The sequence below is a fragment of the Caretta caretta genome, chromosome 6 (genome assembly GCF_965140235.1).
Source record: "Caretta caretta isolate rCarCar2 chromosome 6, rCarCar1.hap1, whole genome shotgun sequence".
Classification (NCBI taxonomy): domain Eukaryota; kingdom Metazoa; phylum Chordata; order Testudines; family Cheloniidae; genus Caretta; species Caretta caretta.
The window spans coordinates 79935185-79956473 of NC_134211.1; the positions used below are offsets into that span (position 1 = coordinate 79935185).

General features: G+C 39.5%; 1 long non-coding RNA gene across 6 annotated transcripts in view; it reads right to left on the minus strand.

The window, feature by feature from the left end:
- LOC125638508 (uncharacterized) overlaps positions 1-21289 on the minus strand; it is a 318696-nt gene that overhangs the window by 213315 nt on the left and 84092 nt on the right. For 3 of the 6 annotated variants that reach the window (XR_012668987.1, XR_012668982.1, XR_012668984.1), the window contains exon 1: positions 15129-15816. The exons of 1 other annotated variant lie outside the window; for it this stretch is intronic. This is a non-coding gene — a long non-coding RNA (uncharacterized LOC125638508). 2 more of the 6 variants (XR_012668983.1, XR_012668986.1) reach the window with 1 other exon arrangement.

Sequence of the window (21289 nt, forward strand, 5' to 3'; positions counted from 1 at the left end):
GGTTAATGCCACATTACCTCCTGGAGGTCCAAAGTAACAGCTAAGGCCATTAACTTTATTTTTGCGATGTACTGTCTTCATCGTATGTTTAATGGGGATGTTTTCCCCCTCAACCCAATAGCCTATGACTCTGGTCTACATAGAAATGTTGCACACACATATACAAAGAGACGAACTGCCGTTAAGGATGAAGGGGATATAATGGCAATATAATGGAATGAAATTGTCCAAACAGTGCACCACCTATAGTTCTATGTTACTAAATATACATCAGAAGCCCAATTAAATCTTCAGGAAACAGACTCACACACAGACATTATGACATTCAAGCATAGACTGCAGTCACTCCAGAACAATCCGTGGTATAATATAATTAATCTCTTGCCTGACTCCTGTACTTTGTGCCCAATCAATAAATAGGGTGCATATTCTAAGTGTCCTCTTAGATGAATATAACTTGAACAGCCCACCACCCCACTGATGACATTGCTTCAAGTCTCTAAACCATCCTGCAGAAATGCTATACTGAAGTGTTGCATGTAAAATAAAACTAAGGCCTCAATTCTGCAACTTCTATGCCGACAAGCTCTCTGCACCCACATGCAGCCCCAATATTTTCAATGGAGATCCACCCCAAATCGAGACAATTACAGAATCAGGGCCTGAGACAACACCTGAGTGTCTGAAATACTCATGTGGTCCTTATTCATCTTCACACTGCTAAGACAGTACAAGTAATGTACAGCAGTCAGATATCTGAAAAAACGGACGCAAAAGCAAGAGTTCCAGAATCCATCACCGCACCAACCTCCCATCCCTCCCTTTCTCTAAAAAGAAAAAATAGGCAGAAATGTTTCCCTGACTTAATAAGACATCTATATTTTGTACAGTAATTTACATTTATGTGCATCCCTGGATCCTCAGAAATTCACCTATTCTGCAAAAACGGAATAGATTTTTTTTTTCTTTGCAGGAACTCTATTATCTAACAGAGTTGTTTATTTGTACCCTGCAATTTAAAATATTTAAACGATTTGAAGTCATCTAATTATACAAAAGCTAACCTATGTAACTGTGTAATCTTATGACTGCTCTCTCATTCTCTCTTCTCCCATTCCCTCATATTGTTTGTTATATTCTCTTACTGTATATTGTCTTAACTGGGACCTGATTTCACAAATACAAATATAATGCTTAACTTTAAGTACATTGAAGTCAATAGAGCCACTGTTGAGGTTAAAATTAAACATGTGTATAAACATTTTCAAGGTCAGAGGTCTAAATTATAAGCTGCTTGAGCTGCCTTACCATCTCTTTGTAGAGAACCTAGCATAACAGTGGGCTTCAGTCTGATTGGAGCCTCTGGATATTATAGTAATATAACCATAAGGAATTCAGCCTGAAGGGTGACTGTAATTGTAAGGCTTTTCATTCTAAAGGTGTTTATAAGCTATATACATTGAAATGCTACAATGCTGAAATAGAGCCACCTCTGGGGTGGAGGGAAACAACCAGTCAGCAGGATACAGAACACTACACAATAGTGTGGAGGAGACAAAGTGTTAACCTAAGACATGGGATCCTTAACCTTTACATATAGTGGTTAGGCCTTTATTTTAAGGTGGCATCTGATTAATTCCTGTAAAATAAACTTTATGGTATTCAGTTTCTCTGCTTTAGAAGGATGAGCTGAAGCAGGCCTCTCAACACAACCACATGGTTTGGAGGACACCCAAAGTTATCAATATCCTCTCTAATAATGATATTTCTACAGTGTTTAGAGAATAGTGGAATGGTAAAAGGAAGGGTGTTGGTATGAAAGCTATTGTACAAAGAACCCCCTAATGCCAATTCAGGAGATACATCTGATTTGGGATACATCTGATTCAGGAGATACAATGATTTGGGAATTGGACTTTTGTTTTCTTTAAGGTTTGCACATTATATTCCTTTTATTCAACCGTTTTGTCATCATTTTCAAACTGAAAGAGAGTCTCTGCAAACTATTAGTGAATATTAGATCTGTAAGGGAAATGAAATAAAAACATGCAACACTACCTAGTTGCTATTTTCCCACAGTCAAACAGCACTTGAATTTCAGATGCCGATTTCTGCTATAAATCTGCAACTCATGATGTATCTGAATGGGTTTTAAATAGGTGCAATGAAGTCAGCTGCTATTGTAGGCATTGGCTCTCCTATGCCTGCCAACCACAACCTTCCCTTTGAACCTAATTAGGCTTTAATTAACTAGCGGCCTATGGAACGCCTGTTGTTTCTCTAAGTATTCCCAACTTACACCACATTAGACAAGCTTGTGGGCAAATAAACTGTCCATGTAACATATTTCCAGATATACATTAATATATTTTATTTGGATTAGTACTGATGAACTATGCTTAAATAGCCAAACATTTACAAATACAAGCTTCTATTGGGTGCCTTTCAGTTAACTAAGTACCCAAACTAAAGTTATGTCGACACCTCTGAGCTGTAAGGTCTCCTGCACTGTAGCCGCTCTATTCCAGGAGGAGAAAGCTCTCCCACCAGTATAATTAAGCCATCCCCAACAAGCAGCAGCATCATCTCTTGCCATCTCTCGCTGTCCACACCTGCATTTTTGTCAGTGAAATTTTTGTTGGTAAGGGGATTTTTTTTCACCAACAAAACAACAACAGTGCTAGTGTAGACATAGGTAAAGTACTATGTTCATATTTTAGGCTATCATCCAATCCAGTCCATTGCACTGCATCGTATTGCCTGCCCTGCCCTGTCCTGCCCTTCCCTCAACAAAGGTAATTTCCCTGAGGGCTGGTCTACACTACCAAGGTAAATCGGTCTAACTTACACAACTTCAGTTACGTGAATAACATACCTGACGTCAACGTAGTTAGATACACTTACTGCGGTGGCTAAATTGCGCTGTGTCAACAAGAGAGCATCTCCCATAGACTTTCTTTTCACTTCTCAGGGAGGTGTAATACACAAATACAAATATACAAGATTTAGCATGTCTTCACCAGACCCTCTAAATCAACACTCACTGCATCGATTGCAGCAGTATCAATCTACCTGTATGTGTAGACATGACTTGAGTCTCAGTAATTCTGGTTTATATATCCTCCTGTCTCCAGTCAGCTGACTGCTATTTTCTGATTGGACATTTGGGGGTTCCCTAGCAACAAGTCTATTAATTGCAGCTGTAAATCTTCCTCCCTCTCTCCCTTTAACAGATCTTCCAGTGGAAAAACAGTTTATAAAGAGAAAAGGATGAGGACTGCGAATAAAATTTTTAAATGTGCTAGTGAGTTAACTGAGGTGTTTTAAATGAAGCAAAAAAGAAAGTACCACTATTTCGGTAGTTCGACAATAATAATTTAAAAAAAACATGGAATAAACATTGATGTCAGTAAACATTGTATTGGAGTTTTTAATAATACAGACTGACGAATCAAATCTTTTCATAAATTACTTACCTTATTAATTAAAATGGATTAATTCCAATATATACACACACAGAAAGACAGATTTTACATCATTGTTGAAGTTGAAACACTTTAAAAGAGATTCATTCACAGAAGCCTGCAAAAAAGATTTTCAAAAATCTTGGGGAGGATGTCTCCCCACTTAAAAATTAGTAAATATGACAAAGTAATTATTACATCAAAATTCAGATTTTTCATTGGTTTAAGAATGGGCCATAATTTTATGCAATCTCAAAGAGGCATATTTTAGTTTAAAATAATACGTTCTATACTATTTAGGTTAGTGAAGTTTTATAGCTCTATAATTCTAATTTAGAAAGTTTATTCTATGTTTTGTAATTAATTAGTGAATTAGTAGTGGCATTTGTTTTTTCAGCCATCAGGTACAAAAAATATTGCATTCAGGTTTTTCCATGTGTTATGTTGTTACTTAAAAGACATAACTGGAAAATGTGTCTGTGATGATATGAAAGGATCTAAGCATCTGAAAATCAGTCAGTACGGTTTTCACTTCACTATCAGAAGTGCCCATGCAAGTCTGTCTTCTCTCCCCCACTATCCCCACTTCTCTCCACCACTATCCCATTCTCTTCCCAGTATTATCAGTTAAATAGTCACCACATTAGCAAAATGCTAATGATAGTTAGTCACTGGACTGGCCAGAAGGGGTGTGATATAAGATTGACTTAGACAGTAGTTTTCTTCTCTAGAGAATAAGTGCACCTGGTTTGTGGTGCGGCCAGTCTGCACTCTGGAGTGATGATGCAAACAACATGAATCCCTGGGTTATTTTCATATGTATTTGGGTCTCAGTGGCTTGGCAGGGGAGAGCATACTACTGTCATACCATAGATATCAAGGATCAATACATGCTAAGGACTAAAAATGCAAGAAAAGAATTAAGAAATGAGAAACGACACTGTATTTACTTGATACACTCTAAAAATGTGTAAGTTATGCACAGGGCCCTACCAAATTCATGGCCATGAAAAATTCATAACATACTGTGAAATCTGGTGTCCCCAGTGGAATCTGGTCTTTTGTGTACTTTTCCCTAGGCTAAAAGTACATACAAGTATTTTGGCTAAAAGTATATGCAAGTACACAGTGTTTCTCAAACTGGGGGTCCCTACCAAAAAGGGGGTAATCAAGCCTATTGTAAAGGGGTTGCAGTAGTGTTGCCTTTACTTCTGTGCTGGCTTCAGAGCTGGGTAGCCAGAGAGTGGTAGTTGCTGGCCAGGTGCCCCCGTCTGAATTGCCAGACGCACTTCTGTGCTGCTGCTGCTGGCGGCACTGCCTTCAGAACTGGGTGGCCAGAGAGTAGCAGCTGCTGGCAGGGAATCTAGCTCTGAAGTCTGCGCTGCTCCTGATGGCAGTCCTGCTTTCAGAGCTTGCCACCTGTCCAGCAGCTGCTGAGCTCCAGCTACCCAGTTCTGAAGGCAGCGCAGAAGTAAGGGTGGCAATACTGTGACCCCCCCCAACGCCCACCCCACAATAGCTTTGAAACCCCCTTTTGGGTCAGGACCCCCAGTCTGAGAAACGCTGACTTAAGGGCTTTACATGTTTTTGTTTTGCCATTTTCAATAAACATTCATGCTTTGTGAAACAACGCTGTGAAATTTAAGATTTAAATATCTGAAATCATGAAATTCAAAATTTTTAAAATGCTATGACTGTGAAAGATATGAAAATGGACTGTGAATTTGGTAGGGCCCTAGTTATGCATAAAGATCAATACTGCATATATAGATAAATTATTGGGGGTGTTGCTTGGGGTCATTATATTTAGGCTGCCTAACACTTTCCATTATCTATCTATCTATGTGTGAGAGAGAGAGTATGAGTATCTAGACATTTAACTCTGTGCTCCACTCATTCTAGCCACACACAAACAGTGTTTGCCCCACTTGCTTCTCAAATGTCCCTCATTTTAGTCACAGATGCCAACTCATTTTTATCATTGACAGTTACTGACATCAACTGTAAAGAATCATTACATTGAGGTTACAGAATTATTTATACTAAAGGAAGGAATCCCACAATGTTCTAAGTTTCCTGATCCTCCATTCCTTCCCCCAGCCTCCATTTTGGTTCCTTTTTACACACTGTGTCCCATATTTGGATCTTGGTAGTGTGTTTGATATTCCCTTGTCAGGGAATTGGAATCACAATGTTTCCCAATGAAAATAACTCATGTGAGGAAGTGGGAATTCCATGAGTTTGCATTCATGGAGTTTCTTCATTTTTCTGTTAGTGGTGAGGAATAATGTAGAGTTCCTCCCTCATGTATATAGCATCAGATTCTATCTGGAGAAACCACAAGCAGAATCCATCTATACTGAGGTCCTCTGACTCTGCCCTGCCTTCCAACTCTGCTCCTTCATCTCTCCTGGAAGAACACGGTTTCTGCAGAAGTCATGTTCTCATACAGTCTTTTATTAGCATCTCTAGTTCCCACTACAGGAGACAGAGGGTGTTTCAACTGTGATGGAGGAAACTATCCAAAGTTATGCTAATTGATCAGTATTAACTTGCAGTGGTTTGCACTCTGAAGGCTTGTCTACACTTCAAACCCTACGCAGCACAGATGTAGCACTTCAGTGTACACACTACCTATGTGATGGGAGGGGTTCTCCCAACAGCGTAGGGTATCCAGCTCCCTGAGAGGAGGTAGCTAGCTTGATGGAAGAATTTTTCCATTGACCTCGCTCTGTCTACATGGCCAGTTATGTCTGTTTAACTACCTCTCTCAGGGGTGTGGATTTTTCACCCCCTTGAAAGACGTAGCTGAGTTGACCTAACTTTTTAGTGTAGACCTGGCCTGAATTTGAGGGAAGTGGCAGAACATGGCTGGCCACATTGACAGTTTGCTATCTCCCCATCCTTGGAGCTGTAACCTTGTGTAAGACTCACAGAAGAGTTTCTGCAAGCAAGGGTGGAGCTTGCTTTCCCACCATCCCTGTGTTCCCGTTGAACCTATGAGTTTCCCTAGTGCTAGAGCAACACATGGGGCCCAGTGGTAGTAAGTGATCTTGTAGGATCTTTAGTTTTCACACATCCTTTCATTCTAGGGTGGCATTTCCTGCCTTTCAATTCCTGCCTCGCTTTTTCTGTAATTTTGTTATGACAGAATAGCGTAGCTAATAATATCAAAAGAGTCTACAAATATTTCAGTACAGATCTTTATTGCATTCCCCTTATGGCTGGTTAGAGAGTTGTCTATTTCATTTCCTCTTTCTACGTCCACCCCATACAACCAGACAAACTATAAGCAATAGCTCAGTGTTACCAATCTGTGCCAGTGCAAAAAGCAAATCCCAAGAACTGTCTGAAGCCCAATATATGAGTGGATAGCATAATACATTGCCAAGTAAGCCATAGGAATATCAGATTTTTAATGATACTCATTTTCCCATGTCATGTAGGGAGGCCTCCAGTATAAAGGTCATTGGATTCTGAATCAGAAGACCAGACTTCTGTTCCTAACTCTGACACTGAGCTGCTTTGTGACCACTTCAATTTTCTATGACTCAGTTTCCCAATCTATAAACTCAAAATAATAATAATTATCTTTCTCTAGTGAGAGCTTTGAGGTCTATAAATTAAAAGCCAGATATAAAACATAAGTTCGCTTATAATAATTATGGTTCTGTACCAGCTGTGAATCATTTTGAGATACTGTATTTGGGGAATTAAATTAGAAACCTAAATACATTGTTTTCTGAAAAACTCCTTTAGCACCTTCACAGAACTCACATTTTCCTACCTGGTCATTTTGCAGATTGTTATTTTTATTGGTGAATTTAGTACTAATGAAGGGCGTCAGAGTCAGAGTCCTGGTGACTAAAGACTTCTTTTTAGATGCATAGGTCCACAGTTCCCCATATACTAGAATCAGCAGTACAAGTTTCTCCATGTTTTCTTGCCATTGTGACTTACTCTTTTCAGTATGTAGATTTCATTGTTAAAACTCCAGGAGCCCTTACATTTACAATGAGCTTTCTAAAGTCTCATATCACATATAATATTAAATAATTAGGTGTTATCCTCTGCAATGCACAGAATTTCTATGGGCCCTTTCATTTCATTATATGCAACAGTGATTATATGTAAGGGTTAAACAAATACATTTAAGATTAATAAAAAGAAAAGGAGTACTTGTGGCACCTTAGAGACTAACCAATTTATTTGAGCATAAGCTTTTGTGAGCTACAGCTCACTTCATCGGATGCATACTAAGTGAGCTGTAGCTCAGGGAAGCTTATGCTCAAATAAATTGGTTAGTCTCTAAGGTGCCACAAGTATTCCTTTTCTTTTTGTGAATACAGACTAACACGGCTGTTACTCTGAAACCTGTCATTATTTAAAATTAATGTAATTGTACTCTCATTGCAATACCATACAACATTCCGGTCTTAAATTCTGAGGCATGGAATGGTATGAGAAGGATGAGAATGGTTACGCAATTAGGCTGTGTTTCAGACAACGGGGTTCAGTTTCTTGCTCTGCTGTGTTGTTTCATGGCATACAAGCAGAGAAGTTAGATAGAAACATGCATACTCTTGCTACAAGGCCACAGAGTAACACTGCTTTATTTCTTAGAATTCAGAACCATACAGAAGAACCCCAAACAGAGAGAGACAAAGCAGGCTGCTTCCTGAAACAGATAGGTATAACTCACCCCACTTTACTCTAGGCTAGCTGGCTACTGACTGCTGCTAGGCCCAGATCATATGCTTCCCTGCAAACTGCCCTACGAGCTAGCAGGACCAGGAAAACCCATGAGAATTTAAAGTGATTACAATTTTAACAGAGTTTTAGCATATATAACTGCAAAAAAGTTATATTTCATTTGTCTAGTAACATTTAATTCCTAAATAGTTATTGGCAACACTTTACAAAGTCAGACAAGAACCAAGTGCAGACATAATTTATAATTTGTAATACCATAGTACCTAGAAGCTCTAGTCATGACCAGGACCTCATTTTGAACAGTGCTTAGCACACACAGAATAAAAAGGCAGTTTTTGCCACAAAGAGCTAACAATTTAAGTGTAAGATAAGAGACAACAGATGGATACAGACAGAGGGGGAAGAACAAGGAAACAGTGAGACAATATTGATCAGAATGGTAGACAGTGATCTCAACATACTACCACCCTAACCATTGTCAAGATTTTTGTAGGCCTCATGGCAAAGAAGAGTTTCAAGGAGGGTTTGGAAGAAGGATAAATGAGTTTGTTCTGTCAATGTTTATAGGGAGCTTCTCCCAAATGTGAATGTCTGCATGGGAGTAAACCTGAAAGTGCTTGTTTGAAAATTTAACAAGTGGATGATGGAGGCTGATATCATGGGCAGATCGAAACCTTAGGGAAGAAGTAATCAATTCCTGGTGATTCTGAATGCTTGTGAACTTGCCATGCAGCTATTTCAATTCTTAAATCATGCTGGTGTTGAAAATTTCATTGCTGAAATGATATTTCCCTGATTACTGGCATCCTCTGTTTCCATTTTTGTCAGGATTTCCAGCCAAATAGTCCATCTGGTATTCCCTCTTTCTTATCTTTTTTATAAACATATAAACAAAAGTATAAAATCCTAAATTATCAGCTTTGTTTCTCATAAGATCTGAAGATAAGAATTAGATGGTTATTTTACAGGATTTTTTTTAAAAGAGCATTTTAATTAAATCTGAGAGCTGCATCTGTACATTTATTTCATTATTCTCACACTCTGTCTACTGATGCTAATGACCAGGGAGGAGCAGTCTATCAGGTTGGAATAGAAATGGATTCTTTACAAAATCATCTCTTGAGATTTTCAACTCAGTGCAGGGGATTTAGTCACATCTTCCATTAAAAAGAATGGGGCCATTTTGTGTGAGAGAGAAAGAAAGAGACCGAGATAGACAAAATGTGTCCTTTAAGTCTTTTGCATGGTCTTTCATTTGCATTCTGGCTGTTAAAAAAGATAATGATTGCAAAATGTGTTCAACAGACTGGCGAACATCTCCATGAGCACAGCCAGCCCTAGCTTAGAGGGACTCACTTTATTTCATGAATACATTTACATTATGTCATGTGAAATTATTGAGCAGCTGTTGGGGGAGGCAGGGGGAGTGCACTGTTCTTGCAAAGGGACTTGCTGAAGACTGGTCATCAGATACATATGACAAATAGAAATGGCATTCTGAAAAGGTGATAAGCAATCAAGAAAAGACAAAAGCGAGACATTCTGACCTTCTAGTCAGTATGAGTGCTAAATTAACATATCTGTGCAGTGTACCAGAAAACTGAGTAGACAATAAGGGCAAAGTAGTTTCAAAACCAAACCACAGATTTGGAATATTTAACATAATTATGGTCTATTTTACATCAAGTAGCCCACACCTTGGCCATTTAATCTTTTCACCAGAAACCAGTAGTTCAGAACTAGCCTGATCGACTTGACCTATACTGATTAAAAAGAAGTAGTTGGAAGGGGCATGTCCTAGATGAGCCGGGTGGTCTAAGAGCAGACAATTGACTCTGAAAATGGGCACAATTAACTTGCCTTCATCCATTATGCAATGCTCATTTTTTCACAGCAGCAACCATTCTTCCCCAAACTACCACAGGCGCCCATTAGGTATTTCAAAGTGCAAAATGCATAGCAGAAAGTTATTCAGGTAAACTCATTCCTGTGCTCCTAGCCCACTCCTCTGTTGGAATCACAGAATGGAAGCAGTCTGTTCTGGTGAAGAGTTGAGGCAGTGATGTACCAGAGAGGGCTATTGGGAACCTCTTGTTAAAACTCTGCCACCAAATAAAATGGAGATTTGAGAAGAATTTCTTGCTTCTAGTTCAAGTTCATGTCTTCCCTGAATTATCCCAGTCAGAGATCATTCATCCCTGAGGCTCATAAAAGTACTTTTGAACAGCAAATCTTTTGGCCTTTGGGATCCATCAGGTTGTACCAAGTATTAGGTATTTTACAAAAATGTCCCAGTGGATGCTTCCCTCAAAGGTCTTCATCCTTCACCACTTCAAATTGCAAGCGGAGCTCTGTGATAGACTATTAACATATGTGGCATATTTTTCAAGCACTAAAAATGAACATTTTCAAGCAGGTGCACTGTATATAAGTTTGTTTGCCCCGGAGTGTTGCTTTACTCCATAGAGGTGGTTCTGAGGGACACTTTTCATTAAAAGGGAATATAAATTAGATTCACCAGCCCCTCACCTCTGCCCCTAAGGGTACTTGCACCTCTGGGAAACAGTTTACCACAGGTAATTTTTTCTTTTTAAATCGAATGGGAATTTTTACTAAGAAAGGACCTCAGGATTTGGCACATGGCCTGTAACAGTAACTCTGTGATTACTGGGTAACTCCTTGGGAGCTTATTAAAATTACAGCTGCAATGACAGTGTTTGTTTTCATTATAGTTTCAGTAATAAGAACCACTTAGTGCATAAACAACTATGCATCAAGATAAAACAACTTATCATATCAAGTATGAACAAGCAAAGAGCTATCTAACTTATAATTTGTTCGGTAAGCATTTTAATCCCATTAAGAGCTTCATCCAGTAAAACTCTGTGCCTAGTGAAGCATATATAAAGCACAAGGTAAAAAGTAAAGGAGTACTTGTGGCGCCTTAGAGACTAACCAATTTCTTTGAGCATAAGCTTTCGTGAGCTACAGCTCACTTCATATGCATCCGATGAAGTGAGCTGTAGCTCACGAAAGCTTATGCTCAAAGAAATTGGTTAGTCTCTAAGGTGCCACAAGTCCTCCTTTTCTTTTTGCGAATACAGACTAACACGGCTGCTACTCTGAAACCTGTCATTATGCAAGGTAAAAAGTGATGAGTGGGACAGAACAGGTAATACAGAGAAACCAGATCTGCAGTAGTAAGAGCACTGCCCCCTGGACACCATGGGTTAGATCTTCAGCATGTGTGAACATAGGCACGGGAAGTAGGGATGTGGAGGGTGCTGCAGCACCCCCAGGTTTTATGCAGGGCCACGGCTAAAAATGTTGCAGCACCAGTGCATGTAAATTGATATAACTCCACTAATTTATATCAGTGGTCCCCAAACTTTTCAGGGTCGCAACCCCCTTACTCCTGTCCATGCCCCCCCAAGCCAGGGCAGGGAGTGGTGCCACGGCTTGGCAGGGGGATGGATGCAAACAGGGGTAAGGGGGCTGAGGCTGGGGCCACAGATGGGGAAGGACAGGGCCAGGATGGAGATACAGCCAAGGGCCAAGGCTGGAGGTGGGGCCAGGGCCAGGTGAGGAGCTGGGGCCATGCCGCAGTTGAGGGTCGATGCTGGAGGCAGGGCTAGCATGGTGTTAGGAGCTGGGGCCGTGGCTGGGAGTGGGGCCAGAGCAGAGCTGGGAGCAAAGCAGAGCTGGGTGGCCCTCCCTCCTGACCCCCCCACCACGCCCCCCCGAACATTTCTCCATGTTTCCTAGAGGGGTGCAGTTTTGGGACCTCCCATTTAAATGGAGCTATGCCGATTTAGACAGCTGACAATCTGTTTCCACATTATTCCTGAGTAGTAGCAAGTAGTTTAAAATTCTGTCTCCTCCACTTCTGCTCAATGCAGAGGATGATGTCTAATACCTAACTTCACATGTGCCAACATATACTCTTTTCTCACTCTGGCATTGGAGTGCAAAAAAGGGCATGCTCTGTTGCACATCTCACAAGGATTTGCATCATTAAGGCCTTAGAGATTTTCAGAACAGGAACTCTGTTGCAGAGATACCCAGATAGATAGCGAGTACCTCCTAAACACTTTTTTGTGCCATTTTTACAGCAGAAAATATGAACTGTAAGCATCGTATCTTTTCCCCAGAATTAAAAGTTGTATTCAGAATACGCCTGCTTCTTTTATTTTCCTTCCATACATTTCTGATTTATATTTGGGTTTACACACTAAGGAAAAACATCTGTAATTGGGATTTCTGCCCTCCCCGCAGCTCCTATATACTAGCATGCAATGTATAGACCCCTAAGAGGCTGCGGTTGGATTGCTAACCAAAACATGAAAGCAGATTCAGAACCCATAGTTTAAGAACACGCCTAGATTTTCATCTCCCATTATATTTCTTCACACTTTCAGGAACCAGTAGGGTGTTGTTTAGTTAGTCCTTTCTTCCAGGGGTCCGACTTTCTCCCCACAGTATACAGGAATCTCCCATTATAATAAATGTGCTGCTGCTGTTGAAATCAACAGCAACTATCCTTATCCAACAAAGTGAGAATTGGTCACTGGGATTCCCTCTTTAACTCTCCCTGAGGGTGATATATATAGATGTTGAGTGAAATGAAAATGCTTCTTTCTTCTCCCCCTCATCTCCAGTACCCACCCAAGAAGCATGTTGCATCACTTTCATACAGCAGCATGTGTGCGTGTGCACACACACACAAAATAGCATAACCCCTTAGGGGGCCAAAATGACAATATAATGGCAGACAGCCATTTTCATCATTTACTGTGACAATATAGCTCACGCTCAGACCCGCTGATACCCAGCACATCCTTTGTCTTGATAATATGAAAGTAATGGAGGGCCTTTAATGTGCTGTGTTAGAAGTGTTTAATTCTTTTAGACACATTATCTTCCACACCTGTATCTGATCTGGAATGTTTCCAATGAATGGAAGTTGAATTGCATGGATAAGAATTCTTATTACAGGTATATCTGGTATACAAATGATCTGTGCCATAGATTTTCATTCTCACTTACATCATATGACTATCATACCAAGAATATTGGGATTCAAAATGGTTGCACTGTAGTTTCATAAAATGTTTTTAGAATGTCATATTAGCCATTTTTAGCACAAATACACAGAACATGGAAGAAGGGACTGGCACTTACTGTTTATATGGCTGATTGAACATGAATGGATGGAGTAGAATTCTTGATAACTGCTTTGATTTTTAAACAATTCATCATCTGAGCTGTAAAAAGATGCTGCCTGACACTGAAAGCCCACCAAATATTCCCCATGAGTTTGCTGGCAAATGCAAATACAGCCTTTGTTTTTCTTTTGGAGCGAACACTGAGACTGACATACCGTAGCATATTTTGTTGCGGAGCTGCCAAAGGAACAGAATTGGTTCAGAATACAGGAAGTTTCAGGTAAATGATGTTGTAATGTTTATATTTGAGAAAGACTAATGAGAAGTAGAATTTGCCCTAATCGTGTTTCTGTACTTAGCAAGTTTCAGAAAGTTCTTGTTTAACTGTACTTTTAGCTTGCTGTTAAAAAAGTTAGTTCAAGACTGGCCGTTTGTGTGCGCTTCACACTGTAATTTTTCCCTAAGAAAGCTTATAAATGACATGGGAAATATAGATCTACTAGGTACATCCAGAAGACAAAGGATGAAGTGCAGTTACTTTAAATGGTAGAGACTGGCAGAATACTTGGGTCAGCTTTTGTTACCATTGGCCAAGTCTACACTTTAAACTTACATCAGTATAACTGTTCACTCAGAGGTGTGAAAAATCCACAAACCTGAGCAAAGCAGTTATACTGACCTAACCTCAAAGAATCTCAAAGAAAAAGTATTGAAAAGCATAGTTCTAACTTTTCCTGTAAGGTGTATAGGTGTTTCATATATGGGCATCATCTTTTTCAAAATTACATGAAAAAATACAACATTAAAGAGTCCTTTCATTATACCTATGTTTGATTGGAAAATATGTTTTTGTTTTGTTTTATTTCTTCCCCCATCCTCCCACCCTGAAAATTCTGATTTTTTTTATTTTTATTTTTTGTAAAAAAAACAACCAAACAAAAAAAAAACAAAAACAGAAAACCAAAACCTGGAAAACTTCAGCTGAAAACTACCGAGAAATTAAAATTTTTCCGACAAAAAAACCAACACATTTTCAAGGAAATTTCCAGTGAAAACATGATCACAGATTCTGCAAACATGTAGCAAGTAAACTGACAAGAAAATCTAAAAAATGAGAGAAAGTGATCTTGTGCTTAGGACACTAGATCTTGTGGTCCAATTATTGGCTGTCTCATGAACTTTGTGAGACCTTGAGCAAGTCATGTAACATCTGTGTCTCAGTTTTCCATCATAAAATGGAGAAAATATTTCCTTTATTCTACTCTCAGTCTGTCTCAGCTTTTTAGTTCATAAGCTCTTTCTGGCAAGGATTGTCTTTTACTATGTCTTAATGTACAGTGCTTAACACAGTAGGGCCCATATCTTGGTTTGGACCTCTATACACAGCTGAAATACAAATAATAATGTTTGCATGAGGCAATCCTCTGAAGTAAGTAGACTAACTATGGTCCAGCTGTAGAGCAGTTTAAGTTGACTCATATTGATTGGGTGGGTATGGAGGGAGGGAAGAGAGTTGTCTGCAATCATACAAGTAAAAGAAGAGAAAAAGAATACAGTGGTAGAAAGAAAGGAATATAAATGCACAGAATTAGCTCTAAAACAAATGATTGATAAAGCCACAGAGTGATTTCAAAACAATTTCTGAAATTAATAAAGTAACAAGCATTCATATACGAATCTAAAAAAATAAACCAAACAAACTCATTATCCATTATCCAGGCCTGAAAAAAGAATATGTACCTCTATAGCACTAGGAAAAGGTGAAAACAAGCAGATAATAGCTTACCAGTGAATAGTTCCATCCCCTCAGGAATTCGGATAAAATGTGAAAAGGTTAGAAGAGTAGAACACTTGAGCCTGGTACAGAGGGTAAAATTCATATCCATGTGAAAAAAAGATTTAAAACAAATAAATTGAAAAATCTAGAAAGCTGAACAAAAGGATGTATTGAAGGCATAAAAGCAAGCATGACAGAAATTTAGTGAAGTAAAAAGCTGCTTTTCCATGCAGATACAGTCACTTAATTGTACACAGAAATCCACATCCTAAGCAATGAGTGTATATGTGTGCAGCATGCATCCAGTAGATAGGTTTTGTTGCCTTAGAACTTATATACAAATTAAAGGATTTTCTACAGCCTATCCTCAGATGAAACAAAAGTAAATCTACTTAGTATTCAGGAATACTACTTAGGAATTCAGTTTTGACCCAATTAATTTTAAGATGGTGAGACATCCAAGTGGGGATGTCAGAGAAACGGGTCAAGATGGAAGATGGGATGAAGAGAAATAGGTCAAGAAAGGGAGGTAGATTTGTGTGTCATCAGCATAAAGACAGTAGTTGAAGGCATGAGAGCAACTGAGATCACCTAAGCAGCCTCCTTAAAGAGAGTTAGAGGTGGAGCAGAAAGAAAGATGTTTATATTAACAAGATTATTATGTGTGTTAATAAAAGATGCTGAATGATAGTATTCAAATTTTGCATTACATATTCCATGATGGTGCTCACTCCATCTCTTCCTTTGGCCTCTCTGATTGTGGGACAAACAGCAGCAATTCAGTTCCATCAAGGAGGAGGGGAAATTCTTTGCCATACACTGTACCACAAATCCCACTTTTACAGGCTCTGTGGGTACTGCAAGCAAATTAATGAAAGCCAAAGAACAGAAGGCATGTTCTGAGCTCTGTTGTTTCTATGTCAAGTGTCATGACATATTGTCCAGCCAAAAAAAAAAAAAGAATCTCCTGAAGAATTCCAAGTCTTGGTATAGCTTAGCTATGCAGCCTCAGGAGGATAACTTGACAAAAAAATAATATTTTATGATATTCAAAGTTGATCAGTTTCCATGGTGGGTCAGTATTGTCATATCCTCTGATCTCTAGGAACAGTGGGTCCAGGCAGACAGCCGTTTCAACTTTCACAGCTGGGGATGATGCTTTTAATAAGTACATACATCTGCTGCACATAGGATAAAAGTATCCTTGGTTAGCTATATTCATGTCCATCTGTTGGGATGGCATGCTGCCTGCTCACAAGCTGGTCAGACCATGGCCATATGGCAGAGATACCAGACTAGGGAGGGATTATTTGCTCAGCCTGCATTTCAGTGAAAGTGAACATCTCTTCTGTAGGAAGCCCCTGTTTATGCCAGCACTACCTCTCTGATACCACATGCTTCTTCAAACTCTATCACACCTGGTATGCTTAGATGTATTAACAACGAGGAACGAGTCCTTTCAATGGTTTTTTTTATGTTTACACAGTTATCAGTCTGTTGGTGGAGATCTCTGTAACTAAATATTTAGACTTCCCTTTTAGTGTAAAGGCACGTTAAAAAGACAGCACACATATTATGCAGGTTTTTTATCACATGTCATTTATAAAATACAATATCCCCACCCTAAGACTAAAGATGGATACTTCCACATTGGAGCTCACCTGCAAGAGTGACCATGGCTATGTTATGGTGCAGCATGTACATAAGAACATAAGAACGGTCAGACTGGGTCAGACCAAAGGTCCATCCAGCCCAGTATCCTGTCTACCGACAGTGGCCAATGCCAGGTGCCCCAGAGGGAGTGAACCTAACAGGTAATAATCAAGTGATCTCTCTCCTGCCATCCGTCTCCACCCTCTGACAAACAGGCTAGGGACACCATTCCTTACCCGTCCTGGCTAATAGCCATTCATGGACTTAATCTCCATGAATTTACCCAGTTCTCTTTAAATTTCTGCTTTCTAAGTCTTCAATTAGCTCCTAAAGCACCTTTAGCTACCACAAAGAGACGTACTCTGACCTCAGAGATAAGCAAATGAGGGCCAGAATAAAAGGATGAATCCCCAGGGATACAAAAAGTCCCTTCTCTACTGCTAGATTATGAACTGGCTAATGTGCCCTTATTCCCTTGCCAGCTACACCTATTGCAAGTAGCAGGAAAAGAGGGAGCACAACTGACAACAGGCTGCTACTGTCTGTCTCCCATACATGTGAATGGAGAATGGAAAGGTGGAGGAGAGGAATGGTACAGTTTTGACTCTACCCCATCTAATGGATGAGACAGTGCAGCTAAGCATGCTGATGGAGGTCATCCGTACCAGGAATACTGCCGGTACAGATTACTTTTCCAATGGTGGGAAGCAGGAACCAGAATGTGGTTGTATGGCCCTAAAAATGGTTCAGGTCTAAACTATCTGAAACAAAGGTCAAATTCAGAAGTGAGTCCAAGATAAATTTGTTTTTACCTCCACTTTTTATCAGTACTCTCAGCACATAACCCCACTTTGGACTCTTTTAATTCTACTCCATCCAGTTAAACTCTGCTTCTGCAAAAAGAGCCACATGAGTGAACACCTTCTGAGTTCAGTGGGAAAAGGGGTGAGTCATTTTGCCTCTTCATTGCCAATTACAGGCTCAGTGCCTTACCTTCCCATTGCATAATTCACAATCTCCTCACACATAACCTTAAAATTTGGACCAGTGTCCCTTAAATGATGCACCACAAGGACTTACTAATATGTGAAACCAATAGGTAGAGATGGGCAAACATTGCAAAAAAGTATTTAGATAAACCCACAAATTCACCTTGACAGCATTTGTAATGCTCTTTATTCATTTTATTCCTTTTCTGCAGACATTTATCTGAATGATTATTGGCAAAAGTATTTGTAAAAAGTTAGCATCTTATTAATACTGTGGTGAATGTTCAAAACAGAAGTGACTTCTTCAAGCCCTCCTTCTATTTATATAATTTTCACTTATACTGTCAGAGATGGAAGACAATGCCATGTGACCAGTGATACAGCACAGAAAGCAGAGTGAATTTGCAAATTAATTGTTTCAGTTTACAATTCATGACCAGACTGGGCCAGGGATCGGCAACCTTTGGCATGCGGACTATCAGGGTACTCCACTGGCGGGCCACGGGACATTGTGTTTACATTGACTGTCCATGGGTATGGCCCCCCCACCACTCCCCATGTCCGCGGTTTGCCGTTCCCGGCCAACCACTCCCCACAGCTCCCATTGGCCAGAAACAGTGAGCCGTGGCCTCTGGGAGCTGCGGGGAGCCGTGCCTGCGGACGGTCAATGTAAACAAAATGTCTCGCAGCCCGACAGCGGATTACCCTAATGGGCTGCATGCCGAAGGTTGCCGACCCCTGCCATAGGCTGAAGTATGTTCACTATGGCTAGTTAATTTTTCTGTCAGAACTGTTTTTCAGTGGAAAATTGAGTTTTGAACTAAATATTTTTAACAAAAGTGTCTGCGTTCTGCAGAAAATTTCATTTTGTTGGGGAGAAAAAACAAAATATTTTTGTCAAAATGGTACTGCAGTGCCTCATAGCAATTTTAGTTCAGTTGCTTTATGCACCTGTTCTCTATTAGTCACATTCTTTGGGGGGACGAGATCTCCTGTGATGCACCATAACCAGGTACTTCATTAATGCACCCCATTCCTTATTCAGAAGGAATTAGTGGTGCATCATGAGAAATGTAGTCCAGTCATAGCGCCAAGGCCCTGTAGGAAAGTGGAAACATAAGGCATCCAAACAACAGCTCCCATGAGACACCACAACACCATTTTGAATCAAACTAGTTTGATTTTCAGCCAAAATATTTTTTCCAAAAAGGTCTATATTTTCAAGAGGAAAAAAATCATTTCTGCTGAAATTTTCCACAGGGGAAAAAGCAAACTATTTTCTGAGCAGCTCTAATGTTCACATAATGCACTGATTAATTTCAAATAATGACCAAATTTATAAAGATTATGGACTGTTTATGAACAATTTGCTAATAAGTAAAAATGGGTAATTTCATCAAATAAATAATTACAGATAGTTTACCCACCTGTATTAATAGGTAGGTTAGATAAAACAAAGACTTATTTCCAGTTATCAGTGGATTTTAATGCAGTAACAAAAGAAATAATTTCTTAAGTGGAGAATGATAAGTTAAGCTTGTCTTTTTTAAAGAAACCTTATTTAGGAGGATTTTGTAGTTTAATATTTTATTCTGAGATGGACTATAGATATAAATTTTTTAGAACTTGAATAATAACATTTATTAATTCATTTAATATTGAAGGTATGGACATAGGATATTTTATAAAGGGATTTTGACGTGTAATCAGAGTGAATGTTGAGTGAAAAAAAAATGAAATCTTACTGTAGTTTTTAACAAGCCATAATGCTATTGATGACTAAATAACTGATTAATGTATTATATATGAAAAGGGAGCAAATACATTTTCATGATACTTGAACAAAGTGGTAAAAATATGGAAATAATAAATTAATTGAAATTGATATATATGAGGTGCTCCATCTCCCCACAGGCTGAATGACTCCTTGCTTTAGGCATTTGCATGAGGTAACTGGTACCTGTTTGGCATCAATGGGATTACTCAAGTGCTTAAAGCTTAAAACATGCATAAGTGTTTGCAGGATCAGGGCTTAGATATATATTCATGGCTGACAATGGGCGTTGGTAGTGGGTGCATCTGACCTGCTGCTGGAAACAGTTTAATTGCAAGCAAAGACGAGATCATACCATACCCAGCATAAGAAACTGATTGAAGCCTCCTGGACGTGGATGCTTTTATTGTTAATCACTCTTAGTAACAATGAAACTAAAGTAGCTCTGGGTGGGATTGTTTAAAGAACCTGTGTTATGGGGCTTGTGTTTCTAAGTCACTTAGGCATGGTCTGCTCATAGCTTTTGTAGTAGTATTTCTATTTTGGTTAGGGGGGTGATTTTTTACAGAAATGGTTGTATCCGTACTTCCCTTAGTGTGAACATAGCCTTAGGCCAGTATAGTTTATTTCACTTCCCATATGGGAACAAACTATATTAACAGAAGCACATTTACACTAGTATAATTGCATCCAGGTTAGGGATGTTGTAGGCTCACTGGTATTACTGTGATGAGCACGATATAAGAGCCTGTCTAGAATAGAATAACTGTATACAGTGAACTGCTATAGTTAAAGTCAGAGAACTTTTGAGTTTAGACAAGCCCTTAGACGCTTCTGAAAATCCCACCCTAGGTGCATACTTGCACAAACGCAGTTACCCCTCTGCACACACAGAGGCCCTCTTAACAGTGAAACATGCCGACGGAGCGCACACTCCCTACATTGTACAATGCCTTAATCTGCACAAGCTCAGTGTGTGCATGATTGGAGCGGCTGGGAATGGTTGGAGTCTCCCTTGCTCCATGGATCCTCCCTTGCTCCTCTGTGGGGTCTGTAAGGCCTGTAAGATGCTGCAGTCTGCTTCAGCCATTAGACTGGAATAAGCTCTTGGAGGGGCTGCTCAGTCTGAGGAGAGGATTTCTCCCACTTTCCTCACAACCCAAGCCTCATTGCAAGTGGTTGATGGATAGATTTCCCCCCCCCCCCCATGGTAAATAAAAATAAACTCAGAATGACTATTCTGAGACTGCATCCATTCATTTGTTTCCCAGTGGGGGAATCGTTTCCTCAAGAAATTGAAAGCCTTCATAATTGCTGGGCTGCTAGGAAAAAATATTTTTTTAGCTGGGGATGGCTAATCAAAAAGAGAGAGAGAGAGAGAGAGAGAGAGAGTGCACAGCAACTTGTGATATATAAATTCAGGATGACAAATTATTAATCTGTTTCTATGAACCCATGAATGCTGAAAAGTGGTGCCAGAGGCAAGGGTTATAGTTTTCCATGCAGCCACCAATGCAGGCAGATCAACTGGGGGAAACATCTGTCACCAAGATGTCCACTGCTCATAATACTTAATGTTTAAATCAGCTCTAATATATACATCTAGTATATATGTCTAATATATATATTAGAGCTGGTCAAAAAATGGGGAAATGATTTTACGAACAATGTCAGGACTGAAATTGTTTCTATTTGGCAGAGTTCAAAATAGACCCATTTTCCATTTTTTTTACAAAATTGTCTGCCGTATGCTT